Below are 27,868 nucleotides of genomic sequence, written 5' to 3'. Positions count from 1 at the left end.
TCCCCCAGGAAAGAAAGCCTGGAACCTTCGGGTTTCACATGCAGTTTGGGGGACACCCTGGGCACTTCATGGGCAGCAAGAGCTTTCTGTCTTGGCCCTTTTTGTCTGGCAGGAATCTTTGTCCCTATTCAATTTGGGGAGTGGGACTGGCAATTTCAGCACAGGGTTCCTGCAAGTGAACGACAGCCCTTCCCTCCAGGAAAGAAACCCCTTACCCTCAGTCTCTTCTCCTGTTCCTTAAAACACAACCTGCAGGGAAGCTTTCTGGGATCTCTTCTCTTCAGAACTGGGAAGACAGACCCGCTCCCATGTTTAACACCTCAGGCAAAACCGCCCTTTGAACACCTTTCCCAACCCTCCCCAACCTTTCCCAAAGCCCAGATTTTACAGGTGTCCTGTAATTCTGGCCCAATCTCACCCAAGCCCACAAACCATGACAGAAACCTCTCAGCCTCACGCTGCGTCCTTCCCATTGCTGTGCCTTATGTGCAGGCAAAAGGCCTTAAAATCAAGTACCCAAAATTCATGGTCTGTTCTTTTTCCCAGAAAAGAAGGCATGGTGAACTCTCCAGACCAAGGAATTGGAAGATCTCCCCAAAACTCCTTTGGTACACGCTGCAGGGCCAACGATTCCTCTGCTCTGCCCTGTCGGCGCTGCTTTGTCTCATCTGGGTCCCCAGAAACCGTCAGCGAAAGCCGGGGAATAAAATCTCTGAGCAGTTGGTTGGGTTCCAGAGGTGACCCTACTTTACTCAGTGTTGAAGGGACACAGGAATTGCTCTCTAACACCTGTACATCAGTTCTCAAGACTTTTAACTCTTTCTACATTTTAGCAGACAAAGGAATTCGTGTCCATTGGCTTACCAGTTCTCTGCAGGAATTCTTATTCTCTCTTTTATTGGCTCTTGATTTCTCACTTTGCATGATGCTTAGCCCACAGTTTTTGTCCTTTTCTTGTCTTTTCCCGAGAGAGGGAGAGCCTCAGTAACCGTCTGTGTTGGTTTTGCCTTCATCTCTGGTTTCTCTAAGGGTCTTTGTGGTTTGGAAATTCTGCCTTCTTGGTGTTCAGGTCTCAAAAAAAGATTTCTCTGCCAGGTCTCTGACCACTGAAATATGGCAGGCCTTAAACTTTTACTTTGTTTTTCTAACAAATGGCCATGGCCAAGAACTTGTCCATCATCCATTGTCTATTGCCCAAGGCTCTGTCCTTGCCTTGCCTTGCCCATCTCCTGGCTGCCAGGCAAGGGCCTTGTGACATCAGAGCCTCTGTGGAACAGCGCGGGGGCTGAAAAGTGTCAGTGCTGCGTCCCCGTGCCCAGAGCCTGGGCAGAAGTCGGCTGGCAGGGACGGGCAGAGACTGTGCAGAGGTGTCAGCTCGTCCCGCAGCAGCACCATGCCCAGCCAGGGCATCTCCTGGCTCCTCAGGCTCTCGGTGCTCCTGCTCTTGCCTGGCCCACTGGAGCCTTGCAGCCGTGCCACAGGTGCCATTGCTGAGAACCGGGGTTTGCCTTGGATGGTCCCTTGCCAGAAAAGGCAGGAGAGGCTGGAGAGAGGGGAAGGAGGGGGATCAGGCCGCTGGGATGGTGCCGGCGGGCCGTGAGCCCGAAGCCAGCAAGGCCTTGGGCCCACACGGTGTCAGGGGAGGACTGAGAGCCCCCAGGGAGGAGGAAAGCTGGGCAGGCCCCAAGGCTCCTGGGCCTCTTCCTTGGCAGCCCTTTGGCCAAGGCCCCGAGGCAGAGGTGGGGCTCAGCCCCTGCCCAGCAATGGGGCACAGGCTGAGCCCCAGGGACACCAGACCCAGGCGGCCTGAGCTCTTCTTCCTGCAGCGTCTGCCTGGGGCAGCCCAGCCAGGCCTGAGTCTCTGCAGGAGAGGCCAAGCCCAGCCAGAGAGGGCTCAGCCCTCTGAGGCTGCACTCACTGCAAAGGGAACAAAACCTTGGCCCAGAGGACATCCTGCCCCCAAATGGAGAACTGGAAAGGTCAAGAATAAAAAAGTCACCCCCCTCCAATCTTCAAGAAATGTTTACACCTCTTTCCTAAAAGCATCCAGGACTTGGGTCACCCAATTTTCTCTCTGACAAGGGTTTTTCCATGGTTCCCCTCAATTCCCAGGTTCAAGGGGGTCCCAGAACACTTTGGGATGCGCTGGATGCCGTGTTGGGGTGCAGATGTCCCCCCAAAGCTCCCCCAGAACAGGGTGACACAAGGGGGGGGGCACAGAGGGGTCCCCATTCCTGATCCATCCTGGAACAACCACACTGGGGGCAACTGGGATCAGAGTGGGAGCAGCTGGGCCCCTGCTGGGCTCATACTGGGACCATCCTGGGAGTGACTGCAATAATACTGGGAGTGTGTGAGAGGTACTGCAACCATACTGGGGATGACTGGGATCAAACTGGATTATACTGGGAGTGCCTGCAAGTTCCTGGGATCATACTGGGGGTGACTGGACTCCTAGTGGGATCATACTGGGAGCAACTGGGACCATGCAGGGGCAAATGGTATCGTCCAGGCAGTGACTGAAAGTGCCTGGGGCCAGACTGGACTCAGACTGGGAGTCCCTGAGAGGGAAAGGAACCATCCTGGGGAGGCTGGGAGTAACTGGGACCACCTTGGGGCAACTGGGATCCTATTGGGAGTGACTGGGACTGACTGGGAGTGACTGGGATCCTAGTGGGAGTGACTAGGACCGTACTGGAACCATCCTGGGAGTGACTGTCAGTGCCTGGGATCATACTGGGAGCAACTGGGATCATGCTGGCAGCACAAAGGACAGAGGGAAGGGAGGGGAAAAGGGAAGGGAGGGAAAGAGAGGGGAGAGGGAATTTTAGAAAATATAAAGAGGAAAGAAAGACAAAAAAAAATAAGAAAAATAAGAGAAAAAGCCAAGTTTCAATATTCAGTAAATGTGTGAGTCCCTGAGAGCTCCCAGGTCAAAGGCAGGGGAAGTGTTTGCAGGGGACAGGAGCCTGTTCAGGGCTCAGGAGCTGCTGCTGCCCAAAGGGAGGAAACGCACCGAGGGCTCGGAGTAGAGTTTGTGCTTTGGGGCCTTTGCCAAGAACCCGCAGGAGGGAAAGCAGTTCCAGCCAGGGGGGCCCAGGGGCTCCCAGCACGGGCCCAGGAGCTCCCAGTCACCCCCAGGATGGGCCCAGTCACCCCCAGGATGGGCCCAGTCACCCCCAGGGTGATCTCAGTCACTTTTAGTCACGCCCAGTCTGATCCCAGCATGATCCCAGTCACTCCCAGTCTGATTCCATTCTCTCCTAGCAGGATCCAAGTTACCCCCTGCAAGGTCCCAGTTGCTCCCAGTCAGTCCCAGTATAATCCCAGTCAGTCCTGGTGTCTCCCACTATATCCCAGTTGCCCCTAGTGTGGTCCCACTCACTCCCAGTTGTTCCCAGTAGCTTCCAGCATGATCCCAGTTGCTCACAGGCACTCCCAGTCACTCCCAGTGTGCTCCCAGTCGCTCCCACTATAATCCCAGTTACCTCCAGCATACTTGCTCCCAGTATATCCCAGTTGCATCAGCATGGTCCCAACTGCCCTCAGAATGCTCCCAGTCACTCCCAGGATGACCCCAGTCACCCTCACTGTGGGCCCAGTTGTCCGAGCATGGGCCAAGCAGGTCCCACTGTGATCCCAGTGTGATCCCACTTGTCTCCAGCATGGTTCCACTTGCTCCCAGTTCCTCCCAGTGTGATCCCAGTTGCCCTGAGCATAGACTCAGTCACTCCCAGTATGATCCTGGTATGATCCCTGTATGATCCCAGTACAATCACAGTTACCCCTGCATGGTCTCAGTTGCTCCCAGTTGCCTCCAGCACAGATCCAGTCAATCCAAGTGTGATCCCAGTCTTCCCTCAGCATGGTCCCAGCCAATCCCAGTTGTCCCTTTGTAGATCCAGTCACTTCCAGTTGCTCCCAGTCTATGCCAGTTGCCTCCAGAATGCACCCTGGCACTCCCAGTCACTCCCACTTGCTTCCAGCATGGTCCCAGTTGCTTCCAGTTCCCCCTCTGTAGTTCCAGTCACTCCCAGTATGATCCTGGTCACTGACAGTCACTCCCAGGACACTTCCAATGTGGTCCTGGCCACTCCCACTATCATTCCAGTCACTCCCAGTCACTACCAATTGGATCCCAATTGCCCTCAAAGGTGGTCCCAGTTGCTCCCAGTCCACCCCAGGATGGTTCCTTTCCCTCTCAGGGACTCCCAGTCTGAGTCCAGTATGGTCCCAGGCACTTTCAGTCACTGCCTGGAGGAGGCCTTTTGCCCCTGCATGGTCCCAGTTGCTCCCAGTATGATTCCACTAGGAGTCCAGTCACTCCTAGTATGATCCCGGGAACTTGCAGTACGAATCCAGTTTGATCCCAGTCACCCCCAGTATGGTTGCAGTCACTCTCACATACTCCCAGTATTATTGCAGTCACTCCCAGTATGATCCCAGGATGATCCCAGTTGCCCCCAGCGGGGTTCCAGTAGCCCCCATTCACCCCTACTCTGTTTCAGTCACTCCCAGTATCATCCCTGTCACTCCCAGTCACCCCACTAGAGTTCCACTCCCTCCCAGTCCCTCCCAGGACCATCCCAGTAGCTCCCAGTGACACCCTGGATGGTGGCACTCACACCCAGGATGAACCCAGACATGCCCTGGCACTCCCAGGATAAAGCCATTTGCCCCCAGCAGGGTCCCAGTTCCTCCCAGTCACTGACTATGGTTCCAGTTGCTCCCAGGATGATCCCTGGCCCTCCCAGTCATTCCCGCTATGATCCCAGTCAGTCTCAGAATGATCCCAGTCACTCCTGGACTCTCCCAGTATATCCCAGTTGCTTCCACTGTGGTCCTACTCAATCCTGGTTGTTCCCAGTAGCTTCCAGCATAATCCCAGTCACTCCCAGTCACTCCCAATATGGTCCTAATTGCTCCGAGTATGATCCCAGTCAGTCCCGGTATGATCCCACTTGCTCCCAGTAAATCCCAGTTGTGCCAACATGGTCCCAACTGCCCTCAGAATGCTTCCAATCACTCCCAGTATGACCCCAGTCACCCTCACTGTGGGCCCAGTGGCTCCCAAGATGATCCCATTGCCCCCAGCATGGACCAAGCTGCTCCCACTGTGATCCCAGTATGACCCCACTTATCCCCAGTGTGGTCACAGTTGCTCCCAGTTCCTCCCATTGTGATCCCAGTTGCTCCCAGCAGAGACCCAGTTGCTCCCATTATGATCCTAGTATGATCCCTGTATGATCTCAGTACAATCACAGTTACCCCAGCATGGTCCCAGTTGCTCCCAGTTGCCCCCAACACAGTCCAAGTCTCTTCCAGTATGCTCCCAGTCACCCCCAGGATGGCTGCAGACTCTCCCAGTATATCCCAGTTGCCCTCAGCATGCTCACAGTCATACCCAGTTACTTCCACTTGCCTCTGGATGCTTCCAGTTCCCATCAGTACAATCCCAGTCACTCCCAGTCACTCCCAGTCTATGCCAGTTGCCTCCAGAATGCACCCTGGCACTCCCAGTCACTCCCACTTTCTTCCAGGATGATCCCAGTTGCTCCAAGTATTTCCCCAGTTGGCTTCCAGGATGGCCCCACTGGTTCCCAGTTCCCCTCTATGTAGTTCCAGTCACTCCCAGTATGGTCCCAGTCACAGTCACACCCAGGATGGTTCCAGTATGGTTCTGATCACTCCCACTAGGATCCCAGTCACTCCCAGTCACTCCCAGTAGGATCCCAGTTGCCCCAAGGTGGTCCCAGTTACTCCCAGCCTCCCCAGGATGGTTCCTTTCCCTCTCAGGGACTCCCAGTCTGAGTCCAGTCTGGCCCCAGATACTTTCAGTCACTGCCTGTAGGATTCCATTTTACCCCTGCATGGTCCCAGTTGCTCCCAGTATGATCCCACTAGGAGTCCAGTCACTCCCAGTATGATCCCACTATGAGTCCAGTCACCCCCAGTATGATCCCAGGAACTTCCAGACACTTCCAGTATGAATCCAGTTTGATCCCAGTCATCCCCCTTATGGTTGCAGTGCCTCTCACATACTCCCAGTATTATTGAAGTCATTCCCAGTATGATCACTGTCAGCCCCAGTGTGATCCCAGTATGAGCCCAGCTGGGGCCCAGCTGCTCCCAGTATGATCCCAGTTGCCCAGAGCATGGTTCCAATTGCTCCCATTCCCCGCTATTATGGTTCCAGTCACTCCCAGTATGATCTCTGTTGACCTCAGCATGCTCCCAGTCACTCCCAGTATGCTCCCAGTATGATCCCTGTCACCTCCAGTATGATCCCACTTGCTCCCAGTATATCCCAGTTGTGCCAACTGGTCCCAACTGCCCTCAGAATTCTCCCAGTCACTCCCAGTATGACCCCAGTCAACCTCACTGCGGGCCCAGTTGTCCCCACCATGGGCCAAGCTCTCCCACTGTAATCCCAGCATGGTCCCAGTTGCTCCCAGTTCCTCCCAGTGTGATCCCAGTTGCTCCAAGTTGCCCCTAGGACTGACCCAGTTTCTCCCTCTAAGATCCCAGTCTGATCCCAGCATGACCCCAGCAGGGGTCCAGCTGCTCCCAGTATGATCCCAGTTGCCCCCAGCGTGGTTCCAGTTACTCCCATTCACCCCTATGGTTCCAACCACTCCCAATATATCCCAGTTGCCTCCAACACCCTCCCAGTTGGTCCCAGTATGATCCCAGTTGTCCCAGTTCTGGTCCCGCTGGCTCCAGTCCAGGTCTCGGTGTATCCCGGTGTCCCCCCAGATTTTGGGGGATCGTGTTTCCCCCCCCGGCCCTGCTTTTACTCTGACCCCAGCCGGCTGCTCCCAGTGTTCCCAGTAAAGCTTCCCAGTTCTCCCCAGTCCCGGATACTCGGGGCAGGGGGAGGGGGTTGTGGAGACCCCATCGGGGGAACCATGGTTGGGTGGGGGGCAGAACCGGCCCTGGTTTGGATCGGGAATTTCAATCCCCGTGTCACCCCTCCCCGTGTCACCCCGTTCTGGGGGGCGCTTGGGGGGCACCTGCACCCCAACACTGCACCCAGTGCTCCACAAAAGGGGCCGGGACCCCCCAGAACCACCTCACAGACCCACAGGGACCCCCCAACCCGCTCAGAGCCCACCCAGAGCCCCCAAAGCCCAAATGTGGGGAGACCTTAATGGGCACTGGGGGTGCCGGGAGCCCCCCCGGCTGTGGGGGCAACTCCTCCGTGTGCAGGCAGAGCCGCAGCGCCCAGCGCTCCCCACCTCGAGCCCACCGGCGCCCCCCCCTCGCCCCCAGCGCCCCCCGGGACGGCAATTTGGGCAGGGGGGAGGGGGGGGCGCCCAGGCCGGGCCCCCCCGCGCTGTCCCGGCCGTGGGGGCTGCGGCGGGGGCCGAGTGCGGGCGGGAGCGGCCAAGAGCCCAGCGCTGCCCCATCCCGACCTGCCCCAGCTCCAGCCCTGCTCCTGCCGCGGGAGGCCATGGCTTGGGGGGCAAGGGGGGGGCAAGGGGGCTGGTCCAGGGGGGCAAGGGGGCTGGTCCAGGGGGGGAAGGGCTGCAGGGGGCGGATCCCGGAGGAGGAAACCCGCCAAAAGCGGCGGCCCAGCCGAGGGAGGAGCCGAGCGGGAGCACAAAGAAGAGCAGCCGAAAGGTCCTGGCGGTGGCTGGGCAATGGCGGGGGGGGGGGGGGGGGGGGCGAGAGCCGGGGGGGAACCCCGGTAGCCGCGGAGTGGGGAGAGCGGAGAGGGGCGATCCCGGAGCTGGGGGACCCCCGGAATGCTGGAGGGGGGGGAGCAGAGAGGGAGCACCGGGCCCCTTAAGCGGTGATCCCGGAGAGGGGGAAGGCCTTGGAGTGTGGAGAGGAGGGGGGGCCTTGAGGCGGGGTGGGAGCCAAGAGCGCCAAGAGGTTTGCGAGGGTGGGAGCCGAGAGAGGAGGGCCGGCCGGCCCCGGGAGGCAGAGTGGGGAGAAGTGAGCCCTGGGACCCCCCTGGCAACACTAAAGGGGACCCCGGAGAGTGGGAACCCCCCGGAGCCGCGGGACCTCCGGCAGCCCGGAGAAGGGGGACCCCCAATGCAGGCAGAAGTGCCATCAGGCCATACAGGGGGGACCCCCCTAACCCCAGAGAGCAGAGAGGGGGAACTCCTGGGAGGGGATTTTGGGCTGAATGTTGGTGTTTTGAGGGTTTTTATGGGCACAGGATGCCCGGTGAGTCCTAGAGCTGGACTTGGGCAGGAGGAACTCCCAAGGCAACGCGCTCACCCCTTGTTTTTCTCCCCCCCGGCGGTCGGGGCCGTGCTGTTGGTTGCCGATCCCGGCCGGCTGAGCCAAGAGCCCGGCCACGTGTGCGGGGCCCGATCCGCTCCCTGCTCTCGTTGCCCCGGGGCAGCCTCTGGTGTCCCCCCGGCTGTGGGGGCGTTTTGTTGTCTCGGGCACAGGCGGCCCTTGTGCGGGGCTGTGTGCCGGGGGGCTGCTGGGGGTCCCCGGGGGGTGTTTTGGGGCGGTGTCGGGGTGGGTTGTGGGCAGAGCCCCGTGGGTGGTCGGGGGGCTGCGGGTCCCCCCCTTGTTGGGGGTTGGTGTTGGTGGGTGAGGCCCCGGCGGCTCCATTGTGAGGCCGGTGTGGGCGGGGGGGGCTGGTCCGGGGGAGCCGGAGGGAGCCGAGGCAGCGGGTTTGGGGAGCCCTCGGGAGAGCCGGGGCTGGGGGGAGGAAGGGCGGGAGCCCCGGAGTGTGGAGAGCGGAGCGGGGCGATGGCGGAGCTGGGGGACCCCCGGCAGGCTGGAGGGGGGAGCAGGGAGAGGGAGGAGCCCCGGGAGCCCCGGGAGGCTGCAAGGGGGGTCCCGGAGAAGGGGGAGCCTGGGCAGTGGGGACCCCTTGGATCCCCGGGCCAAGAAAGTGGAGAAGGCGGAGAGGGGGAATGTCTGGGAACCCGGCCCCCTGAAGCAGAGTGAGGGGAGAAGGGACCCCTGAGACCCCCAAAAGCCCCGGGACTCCCAGCAGCCCAGAGAGGGGAGACCCCAGAAGGTAAAGGTGCAGAGACCAGAGAGGGGAAACGTCTGGGAGGGTTTTTTTGAGCTGAATGTTCATATTTTGGAGTATTTTTTTGCTGACTCTTGATCTTTTGCAGATTTGGAGGGAGTTTTGGGATTTTTTTTTTTCCCAAATGGTGATGTTTTCTGTTTGTCTGGTCTAAATCTTGATGTTTTGGGAGTTTTTATGGACACAAGATGCCTGGTGAGTCCTAGAGCTGGACTTGGGCAGGAGGAACCCCCAAGGCAACGCGCTCACCCCTTGTTTTCCCCCCCCATCAGGATTTCTGCTTCCCAAAGCTTGGGCGGATGGAGGAGGAGGCTGCGAGGAAGAGGAAGATGCCTTGGGCCCCCCAGGCAGGTGAGGAGGAAGTCAGTGGCCCTTTGGGTGGGTCTTTTGTCTTTTGTGGCCGTCCTGGTGGGGCCGGAGTTGGGGGGATGTCCTTGGGCTTCCCTGTGGGCCGGAGGCAAATCCCCTGCGTGTCCTTGTTGGTTCCTGCCCCAGGCCCCGAGGTGAGGCCGGAGAGCGCGGAGGACAAATCCCCCCGGCAGAGCCTGGTGGGAGAGGCCGTTTTGAAGGGCTCCCCGGCGCAGGAAGGCAGCGGGGAGGAAAAGGGCCGGAGATGCCCCCGCAGGAGGGGCTCCAAAGCCATCCCAGGGGGCTGTGAGGAGGAAAGAGCCAGCGTGTGCCGGGAAGGCGGCCGGAGCTTGAGGCGGAGCTGCGAGTTGGTGGTCCCTGAGCAGCCTCCCAGCAGGGAGAAACCCTTCAGGTGTTTGGAATGTGGGAAGAGCTTCAGCCAGAGCACCAACCTCCTCAGCCACCTGCACATCCACAGTGGGGAACGGCCCTACACGTGTGGGGAGTGTGGGAAGAGCTTCAGGCACAGCTCCGCCCTCCACAGGCACCGTCGCATCCACAGTGGGGAAACGCCCTACACGTGTGGGGAGTGTGGGAAAAGTTTCAGGCAGAGCTCCCACCTCCGCACCCACCGTCCCATCCACACTGGGGAACGGCCCTACACGTGTGAGGAGTGTGGGAAGAGCTTCAAACGGAGCTCCCACTTGCTCCGACACCAGATGATCCACAGTGGGGAAAGGCCCTACACGTGTGAGGAATGTGGGAAGAGCTTCAGCCAGAGCACCAACCTCCTCAGCCACCAGATGATCCACACTGGGGAACAGCCCTACAAATGCTTGGAATGTGGGAAGAGCTTCAGCACAACCACCAACCTCTTCAGGCACCAACTCATCCACAGTGGGGAAAGGCCCTACACATGTAGGGAATGCGGGAAGAGCTTCAAACAGAGCTCCCACCTGCTCCGACACCAGATGATCCACAGTAGAGAAAGGCCCTACACGTGTGGGGAATGTGGGAAGAGCTTCAGCCGGAGATCCACCCTCCACACCCACCGTCGCATCCACACTGGGGAACGGCCCTACACATGTGGGGAGTGTGGGAAGAGCTTCAGGGACAGCTCTACCCTCCACAAGCATCGTCGCATCCACATGGGGGAGAGGCCCCACAAGTGTGGGGAGTGTGGGAAGAGCTTCAGGGACAGCTCTGCCTTGACCTCCCACCAACGGACCCACCGGTAAGAGAAGCCCCGAGTGCCCCGACTGCGGGAAGAGCTTCGGCCGCTGCTCCAACTCCATCAGCCATGGGAGGACCCGCGTTGGATGATCCACAGGGACCCCCGTTGGGCACAAACCTGGTGACCAACATTCCTGGTGACCCCTGTTTAGCAGAGACCTGGTGCTGGAATAGAGTTCAAACACTGAAGAAGAATAAGGACTGGCACAGCTGATGAGAAAAAGAAGACTCCAGTTCCCAGATAACATGAAGGTCCTGATGGTCTCTGCAAAGAAAAACCCTGATAGACACCTGGTGTGAAAGGATGTACTGAGGGATGGGGCCAGTGAAGGTCCCACAGCCTTTCTCCACAAGCATCCTGCAGGGTGGGAATAGGGAACCTTTTTGACCTCAGTGATTTATCTGTCAAGAAAGAACAGATGCCTGTCACGCTACCCCAAATTTAGCTTTGTGACTAAAGTAACTCAAAAGTCCACCTAAACCTGAAAAATAGTCTAAAAAGAAATCAAGGATAAGGAGAAATGGAAGGAAGATTTGCATTGAAAGTGCTGGATGGGCCGAGGGGCTGATCCTGCCTTCCCTTCCCCTTTCAGGTGGCTCATGGGGTGAGAAATTTAAAGTTCTGCTCACTGATTCCTTGCTTTTACAGAACTAGAGTTTGCTTTCCCTTCCCAGTGTTTTAGTAGATTGCTGGTTTGGTTTAGAGTTTGTGTTTTGGTTGCTTTGTGGTGTTCTTGCTGTGTTTGAAGTGTGTTTTTGTAGCCAGAGCCTCTCAGCGAGGCCTACGAGCTTTTCTGAGCTGGTCAGGGTTTGTGTTGATCAAGAGTGTTATTGCGTGAGCTGCTGCAGGGATTCCTTTGTAAAGGTGCTGCCAGTTTGTGGGCAGTGGAATAAGTGGTGGGAGATTGTGCTGAGGGAGTTTCCCTGTCCCTGGGAAGTGGCAGTGCCCGAAAAGGGTGATGGAATCCCCTGCCCTTGGGAATGTGTTTGGGGCAGAGTTGGTGCGGGGAACAGCCGAGAGCCCAGACTGGACTGATCTGGTTTTGGCTTCCCTGGGGCACTAAGAGGCAAATAGACCTTTGAAGAGTGGGGTAAATGTGCCCTGACCCTCTGTTTTCCGTGCCCCCCCCTGTGTTGAACCCCCCCTTAAAGGGGTGGTCGAGGTACCTCCTTAAATGCCCTCATTAAAGCCTGGGGGACAAACGTGGTTCAGTCACCCCTCTAGAATTGCTCTAAATTTCAACTGTTGGCACAATGCAAGGCTGAGATTGGATCCAGCAGCCCCCAGCACCCAGAGGAAGTTGGGAGCTCAGGGGGACCACCTCCCTTTCCCAACCCCCCAGTGCCCAAAGACCCCCATGGGACCGTCCATCCCTCCAGACCAACCCCCTTTTCCACCTCTCTCCCTGTTCCTCCCACTTTTCCATGGTCCCCTCAATCCCCAGCCCCTCCCAGTTTTGGGGTCCCAACCCCCACTTTTTTCCCCTCTCCCACCCCTTACACATCATCCCCCAATCCCCACCCCCGTCATGCTCAGTTTGGGGTCCCACCCTCCCCTTTTCCCCACTCTTCTGACCTCTCCCACCCCTTTCCCATCAGCCCCCAATCCTCAGTCCCCCTCCCCCTCCACTTTTGGGGGGTCCCACTCCTGTCCCATTCAGTGTGGGGGTCCCACCACCCCTTTTCTCTCCTTTCCCACACCCCTTTTCCCACTGACCCCCCTCTTCCCACCCCCCCCACTCACCCCAGAGCTCCTCTCCCGAAACCGGGGGGGCTCCCAGTAATACCAGAGCCCATAAAAGTCCCCCCAACAATGGGGTTAGGTGGGGTCCTGGGTGGGATTTGGTTGGTTTGGGGGGTCCTTGGGGAGCTGTTGGCGTTTTAGGGGAGTCCCAGCACCTTTTGGGGTGTGCTGGGTGCTGTATTGAAGGGCAGGTGCCCTCCCAAAGCCCCCAAAATCAGGGCAGGGTTTGGGGGGTCCCGGCTGGGCCCGAGGTCATGGGGAGGGGCTGCGGCCGCCGGCGGGTCAGGAGCTCTGTGGGGAGAGAAAAGGGGGTGAGAGCAAAGGGGCTGGGGGGACAGGGGGGACACCGGGATACACCGAGACCTGGACTGGAGCCAGCGGGACCAGAACTGGGGCAACTGGGATCATACTGGGAGCAACTGGGAGCATGTTGGGGGCAACTGGGATATACTGGGAATGTCTGGGAGTGAGTGGAACCATAATAGGGGTGAATGGGAGTGACTGGAACCACACTGGGGGCAACTGGGATCATCCTGGGAGCAGCTGGGCCCCTGCTGGGCTCATACTGGGATCATCCTGGGAATGACTGCAATACCCCTGGGAGTATGTGAGAGGCACTGCAACCATACTGGGGATGACTGGGATCAAACTGGATTCACTGAATCCACTGGAAGTGTCTGGAAGTTCCTGGGATCATACTGGGGATGACTGGACTCATAGTGGAATCATACTGGGAGCAACTGGGACCATGCAGGGGCAAATGGCATCGTCCAGGCAGTGACTGAAAGTGCCTGGGGCCAGACTGGACTCAGACTGGGAGTCCCTGAGAGGGAAAGGAACCATCCTGGGAGCAACTAGGACCATCTTGGGGGCAACTGGGATCCTATTGGGAGTGACTGGGATCACTGTGGGAGTGACCAGGACCATACTGGAACCATCCTGGGAGTGACTGTCAGTGCCCAGGGTCATACTGGGAGTGACTGGAACTATTCAGGGGAAAACTGGGAGCCAGTGGGGCCATGCTGGGAGTATGGTGGAACTGGGAGTAACTGGGAGTGACAGGGTGCATGCTGGAGGCAACTGGCATAGACTGGGAGTGACTGGGATTGTACTGATGGGAACTGGAAGCATCCTGGGGCAAGTGGAAGTAACTGGGTATGACTGTGAGCATGCTGAGGGCAACTGGGATCTACTGGGAGAGTCTGCAACCATCCTGGGGGTGACTGGAACCCTGTGAGGGCAACAGGGATTGGCTGGGACCATGCTGGGGGAAGACTGGGATCGTACTTGGATTGACTGGATCTGTGCTGGAGGCAACTGGGAGCAACTGGGATCACAATGGGAGGAACTGGGAGCAACTGCGACCACACTGGGAATAACTGGGGTCATACTGGGATCACAGTAGGAGCAGCTTGGCCCATGCTGGGGACAACTGGGCCCACAGTGAGGGTGGCTGGGGTCATACTGGCAGTAACTGGGAGCGTTCTGAGGGCAGTTGGGACCATGTTGGTACAACTGGGATATACTGGGAGCAAGTGGGATCATGCTGGAGGTGACTGGGATCATAGTGGGAGCGACTGGGAGCACACTGGGAGTGACTGGGAGTGGCTGTGAGCAACTGGGATCATGCTGGAAGCATGGAAAAGAGATTTCTTCCTTAAAATACTCCTTTTTGGCCAAGACCCCTCTGTACCATGGCAGATGTTTCCTGCGGTGTTTGAGCATTCCCAGGAGCACAAATCCACAGGGATCTGCTGCAAAGTCGCCTCTAGAAAGGCCAAACCAGCCAAGGGGGAGTTTTGTAGCCAAACCCAACCAGGTCTGTGTTTCCTGGTTCACCAGCTCTGCTCTTCTCCCCCCTCTGAGGTGGGATGGGAGCAGTGCTGGGACCCAAAAAGCTGCCAGAAACATCCCAAAAAAGTTGCCAGAACCCCCCCAAATTAACGAGCCCCCTACAAATTCCAAGCAGATCCCGTCCTTCCATCCTTGTGCTTTGCTGCTGGTTAAAAGCAGGTAGGAAATACAATCCTATCTATTATTATTGTTACACCAAATATTGATCTAATATGATAATGTTAATTAAACTTTACCATATGTGTGCAGGTGACTCCTTGCAGGGGTTTGTGCAGGAGGAGGCTCTGGGGTGGCTCCTCCAGCCTCAGCCACTCCCCCCACCAGGATGGTGAGGAGCAGCCCCGTGAGGAGCCCAGTGACCCCCAGGGGCACCTTTTTGTCCTTGATGGGCCTGAGGCTGAAATGTGGGGACAAAGCCCATGGAAGGGGCACAAAGAGCACCCCACAGCCCCAGCTCTTGTACCCCCCGGGTCCCTTCCCCACCTCCCAGCACAGCCCCAGGCCCGTGGGGGCTCCAGGCTCAGTTTGGGGGGATCCCAGTGCTGTCAGTGGCACCCAAGGATTTTTGGGGCTGCATCCCCCCCGAGCCCCCTTCCAGCACGGGATGGGCACCCCCCAGCCCCACAGCTTGCCAACCCCTTTGCCCATCCTTCCCTGCTCCTCCCCGGCAGGAACTGGCCTGTTGGAGGGGACTTGCAGCCTTTGGGCTGGGCCAGGCTGTGCAAAGGAGCTGCTGCCAGGCCAGGGAGGGTCGGGCTGAGGGGAGGAGGCCGGAGCCCCCAGGCTGTGGCACTGGGGAGGCCCTGGGGCGCCTCTCTGGGCTCTGGGGCCTGGACATTTCTCTGCCCTGGGCCCGGCCATGGCAGAGGCCCCTGGGGGGGTGCCCACACCCAGCACTGCCCCGACAAGGCCTCTGAGCAGGGCTGCCCTCCAAGCACCCCCTGCCCAGGCCACAAAGACTTGGCACAAACCAGCCCCTCTGGGCCCTGCCAAAGTGGCCCCAAACACACCCAGGGGAGGCCCCAGGAGGGGACAGAAACCCCCCCCAGCTTGTGCTGCAGGGGCCTCTCTCCCCCCCAACTCCCCGACGCAGCAGGACCCCGGGGACAACAACCAGGCTGGGCAGAGCCCTCGGAGGGGCGACTGCAACTTCTATTCTTTTCTCTCTCTTGCTCTCTTTTCCCTCCCACATTGCCTTGGGGGGCTGGATCACAACCCAAAGGGCTCCACGCCTGTTTTCCTTTGCAACCCAACTGCTCTAAAATAAATGCTCTCCCTCTCTCTGCAAACACTGATCATCCAGGACTGGTTCACTTTAATTCACTCCAAGGGATACAAGAATCAAACAAAAGTTCCTCTGGCCTGGCAGGGTGGGCTGTAACACTCCCCTGTGGCTTTTGGAACTAATTTAGTGCCCACACACACTAAACCCAAGCACAGCTTTGAAACAACCTCCCCAAAAGAGGAGCTGGTTTTCCTGGTGCCTCCCTCCGCTCTCTGCTGCAGCAGCTCCATCGCAGCAGCCCAGTCTGTGCAAACCAAGCCAGTTCCTGCTCAGGCCGGGAACTGGGCAGTGCCAAATGCCTGATTTGGGGCACTTTCCTGCCAGGAAAGTCAAGCCCCCTTTTCCCTTCAGGGGCTTGAGGTGATTTGAGCCTTCAAAGCACCAGGACTGCCTTTGTTTTCCCAACTCAGCCTTGGCTCCTGCTGGCTCTGTGTGCCCTGGGAAGGTGTTGTCTCAAGGACTTGCACAGCTGAGAATCCCCCAAACTCCCCCGAGGCAGTCACAGCCTTTTACTAACCCTCTTCCTTTCCCCAGGGCTGGTTTTTGTTCACTGTTTCCTGTCCCAGCCTTTGCTCCCTCCTCTTGTTGCTGCTCCAACCTCCCATGTCGGGAACATTTTCCCACCTGGTCCAGGGTTTTTCCTAAATTCTTTCCCTGCTCAGCCTTTCCCTGTCCATGCACCATTCCCCAAGGCCAAGTTCAAAATTCACAGGTTCACCAAAGCAAAACTGACCCCACCAGAGCCATTTGTGGAATATTTGTAAGGAAAGAACCCAAAGAAACAGGACAAGCATCCACTGGCACAGAATGTGGATGCTGCTGGGGGGGCACTGTCCCCAACCCCCAAATTCCTTCTACCCCAGGCTGCAGTTTAGGGCATTCTGGAGCAAAAACCAGGTGGGGGAGGAAGAGGAGGAGAAAAGAGACCTAGGGGGGAAAAACAGAGGAACTCACCATGGAAAATACTCCCAAACACACTGGGTTTGGGGAAATAAAGGACTTTGGTGTCCCAAAGAGCACTTCAAAACTATTGCAGGCCAATATACTTGTGGCCGTTTTTTTTTGCTGCCCAGGGAAGGGCAATGAGTCCCCAGGTGGCCGTGGGAGTGATTCAAAGGGGCTTTTCTGTAGTGACCAAAGGAGAGGGAATCCAACCAGTCAGCAGCAATTTCCACTTTTTGTCTGCAAATCCAAGAGTAATTGAGCCCTGACCTGAGGGGTCCCTGCAAGGAGACACCTGGGGGTCACGGGGACCCCAAAGTGGGACCCCCAGTCTGGGCTGGGCTGGAGGGGGAGGCCCAGGGGAGACGGAGCAGGACGTGCAGGAGAAAGCTGCTTCTTCTTGCTCCTCTTAGTCTCACATCCTCCTTCCCCCTCCCAAATTCCCACTGGATCTGGCACAGCAATCTTGGGAAGAGAGAACTAAGCTCAAATCCAACCGTGATGCATCCTGGGCCAGCCCAGCCCCCACAGCCCCGATCTGGCTCAACACCCCCATCCCGGTCCATCCCACCCTCCCATCCCAGTATATTCCCATCCCGGTCCATCCCACACCCCCATCCCAGTATATTCCCATCCCAGTCCATCCCACACCCCCATCCCAGTATATTCCCATCCCAGTCCATCCCACACCCCCATCCCAGTACATTCCCAGCCCGGTCCATCCCAGCCCGGGTGTGTCTTTCAGTCCCAGCCCGGCTCGGCTTGGCAGGGACTCCAAGCCCCTCCCGTGCCAGCCCTGCCCCAGCAGGGCCATGTGGCAGCAGCCGATGCGGCTGCAAGGCCGGTCCCCCCCGGGCGGGACCAGTGGCGGGCCCGGGGCAGCCAAAGGGGTCGGGGCGAGAGGAGCCGGGACGAGGCAGCGCTGCTGCGGCAGCGGCTCCTTCCGAGCCCGCCGGGGCTGGGCGGGAAGGAGGAGCCCGCGGGCAGCCGCTCCCTGCGCGGGCCCTGGGGAGGGGACAGGGCGGGACGAACCCGCCGGACCCCCCTCCCGCCCCCTCCAGCCGCGCCGGGGCCGCGCCCGAGCTCCGCCACCGCCTCCCCGAGTGCCCGCCCGGCTTGGCCCAGAATCCCAGCTCCCTGTGCTGAGCCGGCCGCGGTTTACGGGAAACAGCCCTGGCGATGTGCCCGGAGCCGCCGCTTTAGGAGTCCCAGCCCTGGCGATGTGCCCGAGCTGGCGGCAGTCTGTCCCAGTCCATCCCAGTCTGTCCCAGTCTGTCCCAGTCTGTCCCAGTCCATCCCAGTCTGTCCCAGTCTGTCCCAGCCTGTCCCAGCTTATCCCAGTCCTTCCCAGTCTGTCTCAGATTATACCAGTCCATCCCAGTCCATCCCAGTCCCTTCCCAGCAGCCGCCGCCGTTTCCCGGGTCCTGCCCCCCCCGCCCCCCCAAGATGCTGACGGGGGTCGGGGCTCCGTCTTTGGCTTCGTCTCCCTGGGCTGGGGCTCGGCCTCCGCCCGCGGGAGAAGCTGAGGGGGGTCCCCGGGGGTCGTGTGTCCCCCCTGGAGCGTGTGTGCCCCCCCGGGACCCCCATCCCGCTGTCCCCCCCTTTTCTCTCCCCACGGAGCTCCTGCCCCAGCTCCCGCTCCCCCCTGGCAGGGGCTTTGGGAGCCCCCCTTTGCCTTGACCCCGGGACCCCTGCGGGGGGCAGTGGGGGCTGCCCAGGGCGGGCACTGGCCCAGGGAGATCGCCCCCCGCCCCCGCGGCATCCGCTGATCGCGGCGCTTCCCCCGCTTTGGCCCCAAAGCGGCGCCTTTAAGGCCGAGTTTAAGCGCAGGGCCCGCGAGTTCAGCTCGGTCCGGCCCGGGGGTCCCGCCGCTCGGGCCCGTCCAGGGGGCCCGGGGGTGGCGGGGGGACCCGGGGCGGTGCCGGGAGGGGTCCCGAAGGGGATCCCGGGGCATTCCCGGCAATTCCCCCGTGCCCGCCCCCCGCGCTCCCTCGGCCACTTTCGCTTCCGCGTCTCCCGAACTGCGCCCAGCGGGGCCAGCGGAGCAGCGCGATGGCTCCAGCGCTGGGGCTGGGGGCGCTCCTGGCGCTCCTGGGGGTCTCGATGGGGCAGCCCGAGGGTAAGTGGGACCCCCGGAACGGGCAACTCCTCAGCCTTTATTGCCGGGCACCGGCACTTCCTTGAACCTCCATTTCCGGGCACCGGGACCCCCCTGCACCCTCTCCCTCCGCACCGGGACCCCCTGAATCCTGATTGCTGAGTGCGGGAACCCCCTGAGCTCCCATTCCCGGAAGGAGACCCCCCTGAACACCCATTCTTGGGTACCAGGACCCCCCCTGAACTTCCATTCCCGGGCAGCGGGACCCCCCTGCACCCTCTCCCTCAGCACCGGGACCCCCTTAAACCTCCCTATGCGGCACCGGGACCGCCTCATGTCCATTCCTGGGCACCGAGACCCCCTTGAACACCCGTTCCCGGGCATGGGAACCTCCCTCAACCTCCATTCCCGGCCACAGGGACGCCTCTGGAGGCCCATTCCTGAGTACTGGGACCCCCTGGAACCCCCATTCTTTGGCTCGGGAACACTCCGGGACCCCCATCCCTTGCTCCAGGACCCCTCTGAACCCCCTTATCCTCAACAAATACCCCCCTGTGCCCCTTTTCCTGCCAATCCCGCCTCTCCCAGCCCCCTGATCCTCCCTTTTCCTTGACCCTGAGACCCCCTGGACCCCCATTCCTGCCTTTCTCAGCCCCCACTTCCCTCAACACAAGGGACCACTGGACTCCCCTTTCCTGGGCACAGGGACCCCCTGGATCCCCTATCCTGCCTCTCCCACTCCCAGCCCTGCCTTTCCTTGAACCTTGGACCCTTCCCAGCTCTCCCAGTTCCGCTCCCTTGACCTTGGACCCCCCCAAACCCTCCAATCTCTGTGACCCCCCCAGTTCTCCACTCCCTGTGCTTCCTGCAGGGGGGTCCCAGGCACCGGGAACGCCCTCGACCGCAATTCCTGGGCACCGGGCCCCCCCCTCAACCCCCTTATCCTGCACCAACACCCCCCTGCACCCCCTTTCCTGGACATCCTGCCTCTCCTAGACCTCCCTTTTCCTTGACCCTGAGACCCCCTGGACCCCCATTCCTGCCTTTTCCAGACCTCATTTTCCTCAACATCAGCCACCCCTTGACCCCCCTTTTCCTGGGCACAGGGACCCCCTGAATCTCCATCCCACCTCTCCCAGTGCCCTCCCCCCCTTCCCCTGACCCTGGGACCCTGTTACAGACAGGACAGGGGCTGCAACCTGGTTCTTTTAGATGATTCCTTCCAAGGTGAGATTAAGGCCCAAACCTCCAAATGTTGGGTCTCACACACACAACTGACTTTATTGGTACCAATAAGGAACGGTAAAAGCGAGGGGGGGAGAAGAAGAGGGAGAGATGAGGAAAAGGAAAGGCTGCCAAAGGAAAGTGCAAAAAGGTTCCCAGCCCAGGGAGAGAAGCGGGTGCAGTCAGGCTCGGGCAGGCAGGGAAGCAGCGCTGGAGGGAAGCGGGTGGGGAGCAGAGCGGATCCGAGCCGAGCAGCAGAGCAGGGAGGTGGGACACGAGCGGGACGGAGCGAGGAGCGGGGCCAGCAGCCAGCACGGGCCCCTGGCCAACAGCGGCTGGGCTGGACAGGACCGAAACGCGGGCACTGCCTTAAATCCCCCGGTGGGCGCTCCCTGGCCAGCTCGGCTCCGGGCAGAGCCTTGACTTTGAGACCCCCTGGAGCCCACGCAAGACGTGGCCTCGGAGGGTTGCAGAGGGTCTCAGGAGGACTCAGGGTGGTCCCAGCAGGGCTCCCAAAGGACATTCCGGTCAGTTCCCAGGAATTCCCCCGTCCCCTCCCCTCCCCCGCGCTGCCTCGGGCACTGTCGCGTCTCCCAACCTGCGGCGCCGGGATCTGCCCAGTGACCGGTGACGTCACGGCCGAGTCGGGTTTCCATTGGTGCAGAAGAACCAGCGGCGCCGGACGCTGCTGTGTGGGCGGGGCCAGCGGAGCGGCGCGATGGCTCCAGCGCTGGGGCTGGAGGCGCTCCTGGCGCTCCTGGGGGTCTCGATGGGGCAGCCCGAGGGTAAGTGGGACCCCCGGAACGGGCAACTCCTCAACCTTTATTGCCGGGCACCGGCAATTCCCTGAACCTCCATTTCCGGGCACCGGGACCCCCCTGCACCCTCTCCCTCAGCACCGGGACCCCCTGAATCCCGATTGCTGAGTGCAGGAACCCCCTGAGCTCCCATTCCCGGAAGGAGACCCCCCTGAACACCCACTCCTGGGTACTGGGACCCCCCTGAACACCCACTCCTGGGCACCGGGACCCCCCTCAACTTCCATTTCCGGGCACCGGGACCCCCCGGCACCCTCTCCCTCAGCACCGGGACCCCCTTAAACCTCCCTAAGCGGCACCGGGACCGCCTCATTTCCATTCCTGGGCACAGAGACCCCCTTGAACACCCGTTCCCGGGCATGGGAACCTCCCTCAACCTCCATTCCCGGCCACAGGGACGCCTCTGGAGCCCCATTCCTGAGTACTGGGACCCCCCGGAACCCCCATTCTTCGGCTCGGGAACCCTCCGGGACCCCATCCCTGGCACCAGGACCCCTCTGAACCCCCTTATCCTCAACAAATACCCCCCTGTGCCCCTTTTCCTGCCAATCCCGCCTCTCCTACCCCCTCATCCTCCCTTTTCCTTGACCCTGAGACCCCCTGGACCCCCATTCCTGCCTTTCTCAGCCCCCACTTCCCTCAACACAAGGGACCACTGGACTCCCCTTTCCTGGGCACAGGGACCCCCTGGATCCCCCATCCTGCCTCTCCCACTCCCAACCCTGCCTTTCCTTGAACCTTGGACCCTTCCCAGCTCTCCCAGTTCCACTCTCCTGACCCTTGGACCCTCCAAACCCTCCAATCTCTGTGACCCCCCCAGTTCTCCACTCCCTGTGCTTCCTGCAGGGGGGTCCCAGGCACCGGGAACGCCCTCGACCGCAATTCCTGGGCACCGGGCCCCCCCCTCAACCCCCTTATCCTGCACCAACACCCCCCTGCACCCCCTTTCCTGGACATCCTGCCTCTCCCAGACCTCCCTTTTCCTTGTCCATGAGACCCCCTGGACCCTCATTCCTGCCTTTTCCAGACCTCATTTTCCTCAACATCAGCCACCCCTTGACCCCCCTTTTCCTGGGCACAGGGACCCCCTGAATCTCCATCCCACCTCTCCCAGTGCCCTCCCCCCCTTCCCCTGACCCTGGGACCCTGTTACAGACAGGACAGGGGCTGCAACCTGGTTCTTTTAGATGATTCCTTCCAAGGTGAGATTAAGGCCCAAACCTCCAAATGTTGGGTCTCAAACACACAACTGACTTTATTGGTACCAATAAGGAACGGTAAAAGCGAGGGGGGGAGAAGAAGAGGGAGAGATGAGGAAAAGGAAAGGCTGCCAAAGGAAAGTGCAAAAAGGTTCCCAGCCCAGGGAGAGAAGTGGGTGCAGTCAGGCTCGGGCAGGCAGGGAAGCAGCGCTGGAGGGAAGCGGGTGGGGAGCAGAGCGGATCCGAGCCGAGCAGCAGAGCAGGGAGGTGGGACACGAGCGGGACGGAGCGAGGAGCGGGGCCAGCAGCCAGCACGGGCCCCTGGCCAACAGCGGCTGGGCTGGACAGGACCGAAACGCTGGCACTGCCTTAAATCCCCCCGGTGGGCGCTCCCTGGCCAGCTCGGCTCCGGGCAGATCCTTGACTTTGAGACCCCCTGGACACTCCTTCCCGCCTTTCCCAGCCCCCAGAGCCCCCTTTCCTCAACACTGGCAACCCCTGGGACCTCCTTTTCTTGGGCACAGGGACCCCCCAGACTCCCCATCCCACCCCTCCAAGCCCCTGCACCTCCTCTTTCCCTCGCTCCGGGCCCCCCTTGAATCCCCGTTCCCGGGCACTGAGACCCCCCTGCATCTCCTTCCCCAGCTCCGGGACCCGCCGCACCCCCTCACCCGGGGGTCGCGTCTCCCGGCAGGGATGAGCAGGGTCTGCGGGGGGCAGTGGGGGCTGCCCAGGGAGATCGCCCCCCGCCCCCGCGGCATCCGCTGATCGCGGCGCTTCCCCCGCTTTGGCCCCAAAGCTGCGCCTTAAGGCCGAGTTTAAGCGCAGGGCCCGCGAGTTCAGCTCGGCCCGGCCCGGGGGTCCCGCCAGACGTGGCCGCGGAGGGTTGCAGAGGGTCTCAGGAGGACTCAGGGCGGTCCCAGCAGGGCTCCCAAAGGACATTCCGGTCAGTTCCCAGGAATTCCCCCGTCCCCTCCCCTCCCCCGCGCTGCCTCGGGCACTGTCGCGTCTCCCAACCTGCGGCGCCGGGATCTGCCCAGTGACCGGTGACGTCATTGCCAAGTCGGGTTCCCATTGGTGCAGAAGAACCAGCGGCGCCGGACGCTGCTGTGTGGGCGGGGCCAGCGGAGCAGCGCGATGGCTCCAGCGCTGGGGCTGGGGGCGCTCCTGGCGCTCCTGGGGGTCTCGGGGGGGCAGCCCGAGGGTAAGTGGGACCCCCGGAACGGGCAACTCCTCAGCCTTTATTGCCGGGCACCGGCACTTCCCTGAACCTCCATTTCCGGGCACCGGGACCCCCCTGCACCCTCTCCCTCCGCACCGGGACCCCCTGAATCCCGATTGCTGGGCACGGGAACCCCCTGAGACCCCATTCCCTATAGGAGACTCCTCTGAACACCCATTCTTGGGTACCAGGACCCCCCTGAACCTCCGTTTCCCAGTACCGGGACCCCCTTAAACCTCCTTATCCGGCACCGGGACCCCCTCATTTCCATTCCTGGACACCAAGACCCCCCTGAACACCCGTTCCCGGACACAGAACCCCCCCTGGACCCTCATTTCTGGGCACTGGGACCCCCCTTAACCCTCTTATCCAACACCAGGACCCCCTGAACCCCCATCCCTGGCACCAGGACCCCTCTGAACCCCCTTATCCTCAACAAATACCCCCCTGTGCCCCTTTTCCTGCCAATCCCACCTCTCAAGACCCCTGATCTTCCCTTTTCCTTGACCCTGGATCCCCATTCCTGCCTTTCCCAGACCCCACTTTCCTCAACACCGGGGACCACTGGACCCCCCTTTCCTGGGCACAGGGACCCCCTGGATCCCCTATCCTTCCTCTCCCAGTCCCAGCCCCACCTTTCCTTGAACCTTGGACCCTTCCCAGCTCTCCCAGCTCTCCCAGTTCCACTCCCTTGACCCTTGGACCCCCAAACCCTCCAATCTCTGTGACCCCCCCAGTTCTCCACTCCCAGTGTTTCCTGCACGGGGGTCCCAGGCAGTGGGAACGCCCTCGACCGCAATTCCTGGGCACCAGGACCCCCCTGAACTTCCACTTCTGGAACAGGGACCCCCCTACACGTTCTGATCCAGCACTGGAACCCCCCGCAACCCCCATTCCTGGGCACTCGGATCTCCCTGAACCCCCATGCCCGGCTCCAGGACCCAATTGAACCCCCTTATCCTGCACCAACGCTCCCCTGCACCCCCTTTCCCAGCCATTCTGGGTCTCCTCACCCCATGACCTCTCTTTTCTCACCCCTGGGCCCCCCATTCCTGGATGCCCCATCCCACCTCTTCCAGTCCCTACACCCTCCTTTCCTTGGCCCTGGGATCCCCAAACCCCCTTCCCGGCTCTCCCAGCTCTCCCAGTTCCCCCTTTCCTTGACCCTTGGACACCCCCAGACCCCCCAAATCTCTGTGTCCCCCCAGTTCTTCACTCCCTGCGTTACCTGCACGTGGCAGTGACAGAGCCCAGCCCGGGGATCCCTCAATTCATGGCCTTGGGATACATGGACGGGATCCCCATCACACGCTACGACAGCGAGCGGGGCCGCCTGGAGCCACTGACGCCGTGGATGGCGGCCGGAGCCGAGCCGGGATATTGGGAATGAACAGACCCAGATCAATGAGGGGAACCGGCTCACTGATGTCACTGACCTGGAGACAGTGGGGAGGGGCCGGTACAACTGGAGTGGGGGTGAGTGGGGGGAGCTGGGGAATGGGGAGATGTGTGGGGCTGGGATGGGATGTGTGGGGCTAGGATGGGGATCCAGGGTGCTCCAAGGGGCTGGGATGGGATCTGTGGGACTGGGATGTGGACCCAAGGTGCTCCAAGGGCTGGGATGAGGCTCTGTGAGTCTCCATTGGACTCTGAGACCCCATAGGGCTGGAATGGGGCTCCGTGGGGCTGGGACACAATTCCAGGGTCTCCATGGGTCCGATCCCACCCCCCAGGTCTCCACACAAAGCAGTGGGTTTGTGGCTGTGACCTCATGTCTGATGGGAGCGTCCGTGGATCCCATCGGTTCGGCTACGATGGGCGGGATTTCATCTCCTTCGAGCTGGGATCCGGGAGCTTCGTGGCGGCCGATGGAGCTGCCCAGATCACCAAGAGGAAATGGGAATCTGATGGGATCACGGTAGAGAGACGGACAAATTACCTGGAGAACATCTGTCCAGAATGGCTCCGGAAATACATCGAATACGGGCGGGAGGCACTGGAGCGCAAAGGTGAGGGAGACAGAATTCCCATGGGAATGTGAGATTTGGGAGGGTGGAACTGAGGAACATGGGAATTCCCGTCAGAATTCCATGGATGAATCTGAGTCATCCAACTCCCATGGGAATTCCGTGCATGGATCCCACTGTTCTATTATTCCAGTGGGAATTCTGTGGATGGATCTCACTCCAATCCCATTCCCATGGGAATTCCATGAATGGATCTCACCGTTATCCCATTCCAGAACCCCCTCATGTCCACGTGTCCGGGAAAGAGGAACACGGGATCCTGACGTTGTCCTGCCGCGCGTACGGATTCTACCCCGGGATAATCGGGATCAACTGGCTGAAGGGGGATGAAATGCGGGATCAGGAGACAGAGTGGGGCGAGATCGTTCCCAACAGCGACGGCACCTTCCACAGCTGGGCCAGGATCGAGGCGCTGCCGGGGGAGCGGGAGCAGTACCGGTGCCGGGTGGAGCACGCCGGAATGCCGGAGCCCGGGATCTTCGCCTGGGGTGAGGCTGGGAACGGGCAATGTGGGAACTGGGGGTTTGGGAAGGAGGAATTTGGGAGTGTGGGACAGTGGGATGGGGATAACCCTCCCCCTCCTCATGTTCCTGTCCTTTCCAGAGCCAGAATCCGTCTGGAATTCCAGCCCGGTGTTGGTGGCTGTGTCCGTCATCGCTGCCATCATCATCATCATCATCGGCCTCGTGGCAGTCGGTGTCTGGAAGCTCCAATCCGGTAACTCCCGGGATGGGGGTCGGGAAGGGGCACGGATCCGCCCGGCAGCATTCCGGGGATCCTGTGCCACGGCTGCTGATCCCGCTTTCTTTCCATAGGGAAGAGGGAGGGGAATGGATACGACCCCGCGCCCACCAGTGAGTCCCAGCAGCGTGTGTGGATCCAGATCCTCTGTGCAGGGATCCCAGGATGGATGCCGGGATTCCAGAGGGGAATGGGGGCCTAATGGCTGGATTGGATTGGAAGGGGATTCCAGCTCAGGGCAGGATTCCAGAGTGGGATCAGGTGGAATTGTGGACTGGGATCAGGGCTGGATTCTGGAGTGGGATTGGGGTGGGATGGATGGAGTGGGATTGGGGTGGGATGGACAGAGCAGGATCAGGAGGGAATCCAAAGCAGTTCCTGCTCTCCCTGGGCTCCACAGCCAGATCCATCCCCTGGGATGGGAACAGGGACATGGTGACTCCTTTCCCCGCTCTCATCCCAGCAGGAATCACAGCCTGAGCGATCCCGGAGCTGGATCCACCCCTTCCCTCTCCCTGTGGAAAGGCAGGAGCTGCTGGCAGAGCTCATCCCGCTGCTCCCACCCACCCCGGCCCCCCTGCGGCTCTTCCCGATGGATCAACTTCCTGCTTTTTCCTGTGTGAAACCCAGGACCACAATTATTCCCGAGGCTTTAATTTGGGTGTGAAAATCTCCTGCTTTGGGCAATAAATCCAGGCTCCTCCTCCGGCATCTGGCAGTTCCTCTGTGGGAACCAGGAATAGGAATGGGGACAGGGGGGACTGGGATGGGGACATTGGTGACAGGGATGGGGACACTGGGAGCATGTTGGGGACAGCAGGAATGGGAATGGGAACTCCAGGAATGGGAATGGGGACACTGGGAGCAGGCTGAGGACACAAGGAATGGGAATAGGAACTCCAGGAATGGGAATGGAGACACTGGGAGCAGGCTGGGGACATAAGGAATGGGAACGGGAACACCAGGAGACAATGGGGAAAGGGATGGAGACACCAGGAGCCGGATGGGAAGACCAGGAGAAGGTTGGGGACACTGGAACAGGCTGGGGACATCAGGAATGGGATGGAGATGCCAGAAATAGCAATGGAGACATTGGGAGCAGGTTGGGGACAGCAGGAACTGGGAATGGGGACACCAGGAATGGGAATGGGGACACCAGGAATGGGAATGGGGACCTGGAGGACCACACTGGGGACACTGGGAGCAGCCTGGGGACAGCAGGAACAGGGATGGTAACACCAGGAACGGGAACACCACAAATAGGAACGGGGACATTGGGTCGGAGACACCAGAGAGTGGGAATGGGAACACCAGGAATGGAATGGGAACACGAGGGACCAGGATGGAGTCTGGGAGCAGAGACCCCAGACTCACCTAAACCCCTCCCAGAACTGAGGGCCAAGAGAAGCTACGCCCGAGCTCCACCTGAGCCCCGCCCGTTATTAATATGCATAGACAGATGTTGTGATCAGATGAATATGATTTATCATATTTAATCATATATGAAAATTGTATACAACCCCAATATTGTGTGAAACTCTCGACCAAGTTCTCTATGGTGCGAACCACGCTCGCTGCCGACGTCGGCAATAAATCCCTTTGCTGCTCAAAGATCCAAAGTCTCTGAGCAGTTCTTCGGACTGGGTTTTTCAGCATCACAGAGGCAAAGGCACAAACTGATGGATGCCCTCAGAGTGCAACATTCCCTCCAAAGAGAAGAGGGAAATGCTTCATTGCTGAGCCCTGCAATACCCTGCCCTTGCCCACCAGGCCAGCACAAGAGCACCTGACCTTGTTGCTCGGCTCCTGGGCCTGTGGCTCTGCTCCCCTGGCAATAGGCACGGCCACTGCAAAGAAATCCCCCAGGGAAGGCACACACTGACGGATCCCCTCAGAGGGCAACATTCTCACCAAAGCTCCCCTCTCAGCTTCCTTTACACTGACCTCTGACTGCAGGGACCTCCTTCCCACTCTGCTGATGCTTCTCAGGTTGCGAACCACCCGGAAAAAAAACCCAAATGCCAAGGGATGTGCTTAGATTCACCAAGGATACAGCCCACCAGAATTAACATCTCATTCAGACTGGCAGGAAAATGCTCACCTTGCTCATCATCCCTCTGGTGCC

At 60.1% G+C, this 27,868-nt stretch overlaps 2 pseudogenes; both read left to right on the top strand.

The window, feature by feature from the left end:
- The window catches only part of LOC127461657 (zinc finger protein 729-like), a 258,708-nt pseudogene that overhangs the window by 154,762 nt on the left and 76,078 nt on the right, over positions 1-27,868 (top strand).
- Positions 20,440-26,452, top strand: LOC127461636 (class I histocompatibility antigen, F10 alpha chain-like; annotated as a pseudogene).

This window comes from Manacus candei, unplaced genomic scaffold, assembly GCF_025592945.1.
Source record: "Manacus candei isolate 608988 ecotype Guabito, Panama unplaced genomic scaffold, ASM2559294v1 h1tg000110l, whole genome shotgun sequence".
NCBI lineage: Eukaryota > Metazoa > Chordata > Aves > Passeriformes > Pipridae > Manacus > Manacus candei.
Note: the sequence above shows the minus strand (reverse complement) of the source record. Positions and strands in the feature narration are given on the sequence as shown.